Raw genomic sequence first — 7913 nt, 5'->3', positions numbered from 1 at the left:
TATTAGGGACGGATGTTGTTGTTTGGAACTTCTAACATATGTTTTGCCATGCTGTCAAGAGGTGGCAGATTTCCAACAAACGTACACCCTGCTTCTTTAAATAAACAGGGAATGTAATGTCTATAAACACTAGGGTTGGACGGTTTTACGGTTAAACCGAAAACCGGGGTTTCTAAAAATATTTTAAGAAAAAGTTTTTTTTACCAAAACCGTCATAAAACCAGACTTAAAAAAATAAAAATAAACATTATTCTTTTTTACATTTAATCACAATGTCATAAATTGTAATATTTACGCCATAAAAGTGTGTGGTTGAAGATGCTATGAAAGTGATATTTGTATTAACTGTCTAAAAAGACGTGTCACATGACAGCTTCTCCTCAGAACGGAGAATAAGGATACCGTGTTGCCAGATCGGGTGTATTCCCTTCGGGACTACTTATGATCACACTGGGCGGTTTTTAGTCTGTGGTTAGGCTGGAAAGCAATCCCATCTGGCAACACTGTTAGGGAAGCGAGATGCGCCCATGACGAGCAGAGGAATGCTGGGAAACCCCTACCAAGGGGTGCTGAAAATAGCATTGGTTCAGGTAGGTTGCTCTCAGGCATAGGCTACAAGGCACCGGATTTGTCTGAAACGGTGAAGATATGATATCGTTTTGCACCTCACGGCTACACGACTCCGCTGAATTCGTGAGCTGAGACGGTAACGCTGAGAGGGTGTTTTCATTTAATTTTCGGAGTCGTGTGGTCGGCGATTGGGTGCGTTTTTCAATAACGATGACGCGGACACCCTCAAATGTATTGTGGTTTACTTAATGCTGTTTATTATTACTTCTATTATTTTACGGTACTGTCTCAATTATATTTTAATAATTTTCTGGGTCTACCAGTACGCGCATGCCCATTCAGTGGACCTGAATACGCGGTTCCATGTGGCCAGAGATTCTTTTGCGCGACAATGAGAAAACGCATGTGTGGCCAGAGATCGAAATTGCGTTTCGTCGTCGTGTAGCTTCGGAGCCAGTCAGCGTTACAGCTGTCCATCTCCTGAATATCCCCACAAGTGATTCAACCATGACATTATCGTTATTAAATCACAGCTTCCAATGTATCTCAGCCAATCACAATCCTTGTTCTGATCAAACCATTCTATAATGTGTATTGTGTTGTTACTGTATTATTGTGTGCCTACTGTATAGCAATTAATTGTGCTGTCATACACAACCCTGTATTCATGTGTATATGGTCCCTCAGATAACCTAACTAGCCTTAATCTAATCTAAACCCTTATTTTACCTCAGATAACCTAACTAGCCTTAATCTAATCTAAACCCTTACTTTACCTCAGAGAACCTTGATAGCCTTAAGACCGGAACACAAGAAAAATAAAGAACATTTCCGCTATCCGTTTCTAAAAACCTTATAGGTACTATTTATACTATACTATGTATACGCCGTATAAACCTTAACCTAATCTAACCCTTAACCTAATCTAACCCCTCACTTTACCTCAGCTAAACTAGCTAGCCGTAACCTAATCTAAACCCTTGTTTGTGTGAGGATAACCCAGCGGACTCAATGTATCAAAAAGGAAGCGAGTACACTTCAAACTTGCGTGTGTTTCTTGGAATCAGACTTTCAGGATCATTTGACAGTAATTGAAGGTTTACATTCTTACCGCACCAGTTGTTTCTCAATAAGTGTTTATTTTTATTTTTTATGTACAGTATACATTATTTTGCCTGGCCAATGTAAACCGACCTAACATCTGTTGTGGCCAATTGCGAGATCCTTTCTTGGACACAAACACTCTAATTGCGGTCACCCAGAAACAAAGTGGGCTGGCGCCAAATCTCCCCTCAACCTATCAATTTTTTACTAGGTATTTCTGACGTTGGTCTGTAATCTGAAGATCCACAGAGTTGTCAAGGGGCCTCTTGACCTCTACTATCTTTCAAAACAAAACTCCAATGTCCACTGTCACAGGCAGGTAAGTGGCTGTGACAGTAGAGTGGAATCACTCTAATAACTTAAGAACTGCAAGAAAACATGGTATTAGAGTGATTCCATAGAGTCCATCATTTGTTCAATGTTGTGTCTGTGCATGTAAGTTTAATGTAAGCATTGAAACTTTGCGGTGCCTGCTGCTGTTGAAACAGGTCTCTCTTGAAAAATAGATGTGATCTCAATGAGACTAACCAGTAATGGTTCAATACAAAAAGAGTGAATTTAGGACCCTGTCCAAAGAAACACTCACGCAAATAAGCATGCACACAGACACACATGCCACAGTGACACAGAATAAAAGACAGCGCTTCTGTCACCCAGACTGTTGCCAGTACAACCAGACTGCTGCCAGTACAACCAGACTGCTGCCAGTACAACCAGTCTTCCAGTCGATCTCTGCCAGTAGCCTGCCAGAGCTCTGTGACCAATCATAAAGAATTGGAATTTTAAGGTGACCAAAATAAGCCTGTACCTCAGAACCATGTGACTGGCTGCAAATATCGCAGGCAGGTGGTCAATCATTGGCCAGACGACACGGCATATCTACATGATGGTGATTTCTTTCTGAGATATTACTCAATATCAACATCGCTAGAAGAATGCCTGGGCCCCTTCTTCAATCCACTTGGAAGTATTGAGACCACAGCTCTTTTTGTTTTGGTGGTGTTTATTTTCTTCACTCTATGTGCTTGTTTTCCAATGGACCACTAGGAGCCATTTGTCACTCTGATAAAGGAGTGCATCATCAGGCCTAGCACTGATAAGGCAAATATCAGATCATTATACACCATAACTTCTCTTGTGCTGACAGGACAGGAACAAGTGTGGAGCTTATTTGAAAAAACAGACCAAGCCTTTCAAAGGCTCCACTGCCCCTGAAATTGACATACTGCAGTGTTTAATTAACTTCATTGAAAATGCGACGGTCTTCGCATTTTGATGACATTTGACGTTAGTTTCACTCAACAGCTGTTCAAAACCTATTTCTTCTCCGCCTTAAAATGTGCGCAAGTGCCGGCTGTCTGTTTACTTTAGTTTTCGGTAACCAAACCCATGTATGCATGCGGGTTTCAAGTGTTTTTCAAGTGTTACACAAGTGTAAGCAAATGTAAGCACAGGTATCAGATATGGGTCATTTTAAAAAGTAGATGTAAGCAGGGGTTAACATTTTTGGGATATAGGCAAAAAATCTGAACTAGGCATTACGACATGCAGTGTAAATGCAGCCTTAATGATGTTCCAAACTGTAGATTTTTGCAGGTTTAAGGGTTTGGCTATGTTTCTGATGTATTTTGTTTCTGATATTTCAGCCTCAGAATGGCTTTCCTGACTTTTGCCATGACCAATTGTCCCATCACTTTTAGATACCCTGAAATAGGGGGACTATGCAGAAAAAGTGTTCTGAAAAGTTCTGAATGGTGAAACAAAAATGGACACATGATTTTTTTTCATGAATGAACTTGTGTGCCTGGTCAACTTCCAAATCATGTAGACACTTGTATCAGCTCCACAACAATTGCTTCCAATAGAAATTTGAGATCATACTTGTGGGCGGTGTCACAGTGGGGCAAGTCTTTCCCACATTTGTGACACATTCAACATGTCCACTCTCTGAGGCCCCTTGCCACCATTTCGGCTCCACTGCCGATTCCCAGGTGCTTTGGGCATGTGCCAAGACCAGGTCAGACTGGGGTCGACTCATGGGCTTGCAAACACATCCTATCCACAGTCAATGTGTTAATTTACAGACATGGGTTGCCATGTACTTGGAATACTTTTGAAAAACATTTGCTTGAGCCTGCAACATGCTATTCCTACTTAGTCAGACTGTAATTCTGTCTCAATTATTCTTACCTCTTCTATTTTTTAATAAGTCAGAAGCCGAATAAAAGCCACATTAACCTATTGATGCTAACAGGTTTCCTTGTTACACAACGGTATTCCTGGGAAAGGAAATATTTAACGATAACATTTTGTTTCTCGGCTCTTTTCCATCCCTCAACTCTTGGCATGTTTGGGGTTATTCAGTACCGTGCCAATGTCATCTAACAACTAGGTGTGTTCTGAGACATGACTCACATGGCCAATGTCATCTAACAACTAGGTGTGTTCTGAGACATGACTCACATGGCTTGCCCACAGGTTGATGCATGTGAGTTGGGATTTGAGAACCTGATGGTTGAATGGGTTGATTGTGACCTCCAAAACATGCAAATATCTCCACATGGCCTAGCATGTGCCTCTCTGGGGTGCTCGCATGACAGACAAACAGTGTTATTTCTCAAACACATGTGAACAGGATGAGTTATGGCGGTGAAGTGGCCTCTGCAAAGCCCTTCAGCAAACAGCTCCATATCTAGTGGAAGTGTTAGCCTTGATGCACAAGTTAGCTATCAGTGCAAAGGTTAGCTGTGGTCATCTAGCCAGCAGCACGCGGGGCACCACTCAAGTATATTGGTAACTCTGGACAATACAAGTTCCATCCCTGTGACGCAAGTGCTTTATAAGACAAAGAAGCACTGAGTACGCAGGTTAGCTCCAAAAGCACTGAGCACAGGCTAAACCCAAGAGCACAAGTAAACATTGATAACACAGGCTAGCCCCCCCAAACATATGTTAGTATTGGGTGCTAAGGTTAGTCTAAAAAGCAGAGTTGGTGTGGAGTGAGAGTCTATAGGTATATTAGTCTGAGACTCACCATCCATATTCCATATGGCAACAGAGCTAAATATAAGTTGGTCCTCAGAACCAGACAACTCTATGATAGCTGCGACATAACTGCCATGCCTTCATCATTCCATTCAACCGTTACTCATCGGAGAGACCTTACCATAGCCATAGCACTCCATAGAAATATACAGGGTCTGTCTCGTGGGCCCCACTTTGTGGTACTGTGGTTCATGAGTGATCAAGCCTGATTTCAGTACTAAAGGGGGAATTCTACCCGATTTCCAGAAGTTAATGTTCTTCGTTCGTCCTGAAAACAGTTCCAGTTGAGTTTGCTAAACCCAACAGGGACAGAATGGGATCATGTGACTCTATTCATAGCCCAGACTAGATCCCTGGTTGTCTCTTAAGAGATTTAACTTCTGGAAAGTTTAGGCTGTTAGTGGGTTGGTTGGCTTCTGGTACTCTGCCCTGGTCTGCCCTAACCTTGTGTTGGGAGCGTTCTCCCGAGCTCCCCATGTCTTATCAGTCGCTATCGATCTGCTTGCGGCGTCATTCATTATGGCAGATGACATGATGTTGCACTGCTTTACAGTTCCGTCTGAGCAAACTGAAGGCTTTGGCCTTGACTTTTCTCCTGGAGAGAGGGGTACTGTGATGCCCTGCGTGTCATTGGGAAGCTCCACTGCTTTATACCATGGTGAGTGTTTGCCAATCTAAACAGTGGTGATGGAATAACCCTGGAAAATACATTTTGTGAGCTGCCTTTCGACATTTTGTCAGTTAGTTTTGATAGCTAATCTTACTGCCCACTGTGGTTTTTCCTAATGATAACAATGGGTTGGATAAAGACAGGTTGGTAACCCCTGGCACAGGGTGGTATTGCATGGCACACTGATTAAAAATACAAGAAAAGAGAAAAGATTCCAAATTATTGAATAATTAGACGTACAAGACGTTTCTTGTAATTGGTCACCAGGTTTGCGCACACCTCAGGAGGGATTTTGGTCCACTCCTCTTTGCAGATCCTCTCCAAATCCTTACGGTTTCGAGGCTTGAAGCTTCAAGCTTCCTCCACAGATTTTCTATATGATTATAGTCCGGAGACTGACTAGGCCACTCCATGACCATAATGTGCATCTTCTTCAGCCACTCCTTTGTTGCATTGGCCGTATGTTTTGGGTCAATGTCGTGCTGGAAGACCCATCCACGACCCATTTTCAGTGTCTCACCTCATGGGGTACCGATGATCGTGAGAAAGGTGAGGGATCAGCCCAGAACTACACGGGAGGAGCTCGGGAGGAGTGGACCAGAATCCCTCCTGAGATGTGCGTACACCTGGTGACCAACTACAAGAAACATCTGATCTCTGTGCTTGCCTCTAATTACACTGGTCTGCTATCTTGGTTAGTTTCCTTTTGTCAGATCACCAAACCGGCTGGCTCTGTTGTTTCTCATGTTGTGCACGCTGTAACTGGGGGGGGCGGAGGAGGAGGGGGGGGGGGGGCGGAGGAGACATGGTGCTCTCAGGAAACCTTTGACTGTGTTCACTCACTTTCAACCATTTCATGCTTTTTGAAAATATGTTAAAAGTTAAAGCAGTGACCTTTTGAGTTGTTTAGTGGGGCATGGAAGGGGAAAATTACTGCTTTCTAAGGATACCAACTATGTTTTTTAAACTCCTAATAAAAGCAAATGACACCATGTAACACCCCAGCATTTTTAGTCTGTAAAGTACAGATACTTTAACAAATACATCAGGGCTTGCGTGTGTAATCACTAACTGCACGGTAGATCCCATTGGGCTATAGAGACCCATAAACCTGGAAATGACTTGCAACTCTGGATAATGTCCTCTTGGTTAAGTGATGGCTAACTAGCTAATTTGTTGTCATGCGGATGGGCTGACTTAAATAAAAATGTGTGTCAATGTTTTTTATTTATTTTTGTTTTCTCCAGCTGGCAACTGTCACGACCAACCAACCCAACAAGTGTGCACATCACATGGTCAACAAACGCTTTACGTCCGGTCGATGTTTACCATCAAAGTGCTCTTCTTCCTTTGGATTATATATATAATTTCACATTATCAACTGTACAGGAATCAGTGCCAAGCTTCTAAGGCAGTGCTCGCTTAAATACGCAGGCTTGGACTTGCATGACCTAATAGAATCAGCTACTCAGGCAGTGACATTAGCGACGGGTAGATAATGTATGAGCTATAGATACAGCAAGTCTGCATGTACTAACTCCTACTGGCGGAGGATCACAGACACCCTGGATAATGTGGGTGAATGGGTTCAGTGTTGCATCATTTGATTCATCCACATTCATCTCATTGAGAACGTTTTTTTTTTTTTAAGAGAAACTTTACTTCCACAGAAATTAAAGACATATAGTGCCGTACATAAGTAATGGGACAGTGAAACCTTGTCTTTTTGTTTCACTGTGGTGACCGTGGTGATCTGCCACATATAATATCGGAAATCCATTATCAGCCTTACCTGTTTTACATAGGCCTACTGCGTTTCGAAGAGGTCTCGCTTGATGGGACATGAATGCTGGTCCATTGTGTAGTGTAATAACCATATTCTTCGCGTTACAACTATCTGGCCAATGCATTATGCAACAGAAGTGGTAAAAATAACCAGCCCTCACATTGTATGCTTGCTATGTCCTTCTCAGATTTCAGAAGACAGTGTTTTGGAAAATCTCTATAAAATCCTTTGATTTCTTTCTGGAGTAGTGGCAGTCTTAAGTCTTGAGCATTGCTCAAACACGAACAGCTCTGGGCTTTACCCTACACCTGTCCTGTCACTCAAGCTGTCTACAGCTCACACCTAGCAGCAAATCAAATAGCAGAATGGTGGCTAAGCCCCGCCCACTAACAGGTGTGTGCAGATAAAAAAGAAAAAAAAAGTGCAAAGGCAAGCCTAGCATTCCAGCGCACCTGCACAGTGTTGAAATGACAGAGGAGTGATTTAACTCATTTAGTGCTGAGGGTGATAATGCAGTCGCCCAAAATGTCAACATTCTAGAGTGTCAAGGGTGAATGTATTCATACGTTATGATGCTTCGTTTGGTAGCCAAAGTGTTGTGCTAGATAAATGCTGGCTGGTGAGTGTTCCGGTTCTTTGGAAGTTAGTGAGTTAAAGAGGGAAGAAACTCACCGGCTTCTAACATTGAAAGTGTGTGTGCATTGTAACAAATCAGCTCTACCTTTCACTTGTAAATAG

This window comes from Nansenia antarctica, assembly GCF_963989245.1.
Source record: "Nansenia antarctica genome assembly, chromosome: 8".
In the NCBI taxonomy this organism is placed as follows: Eukaryota; Metazoa; Chordata; class Actinopteri; order Argentiniformes; family Microstomatidae; genus Nansenia; species Nansenia antarctica.
This window is presented reverse-complemented; position numbering follows the sequence as displayed.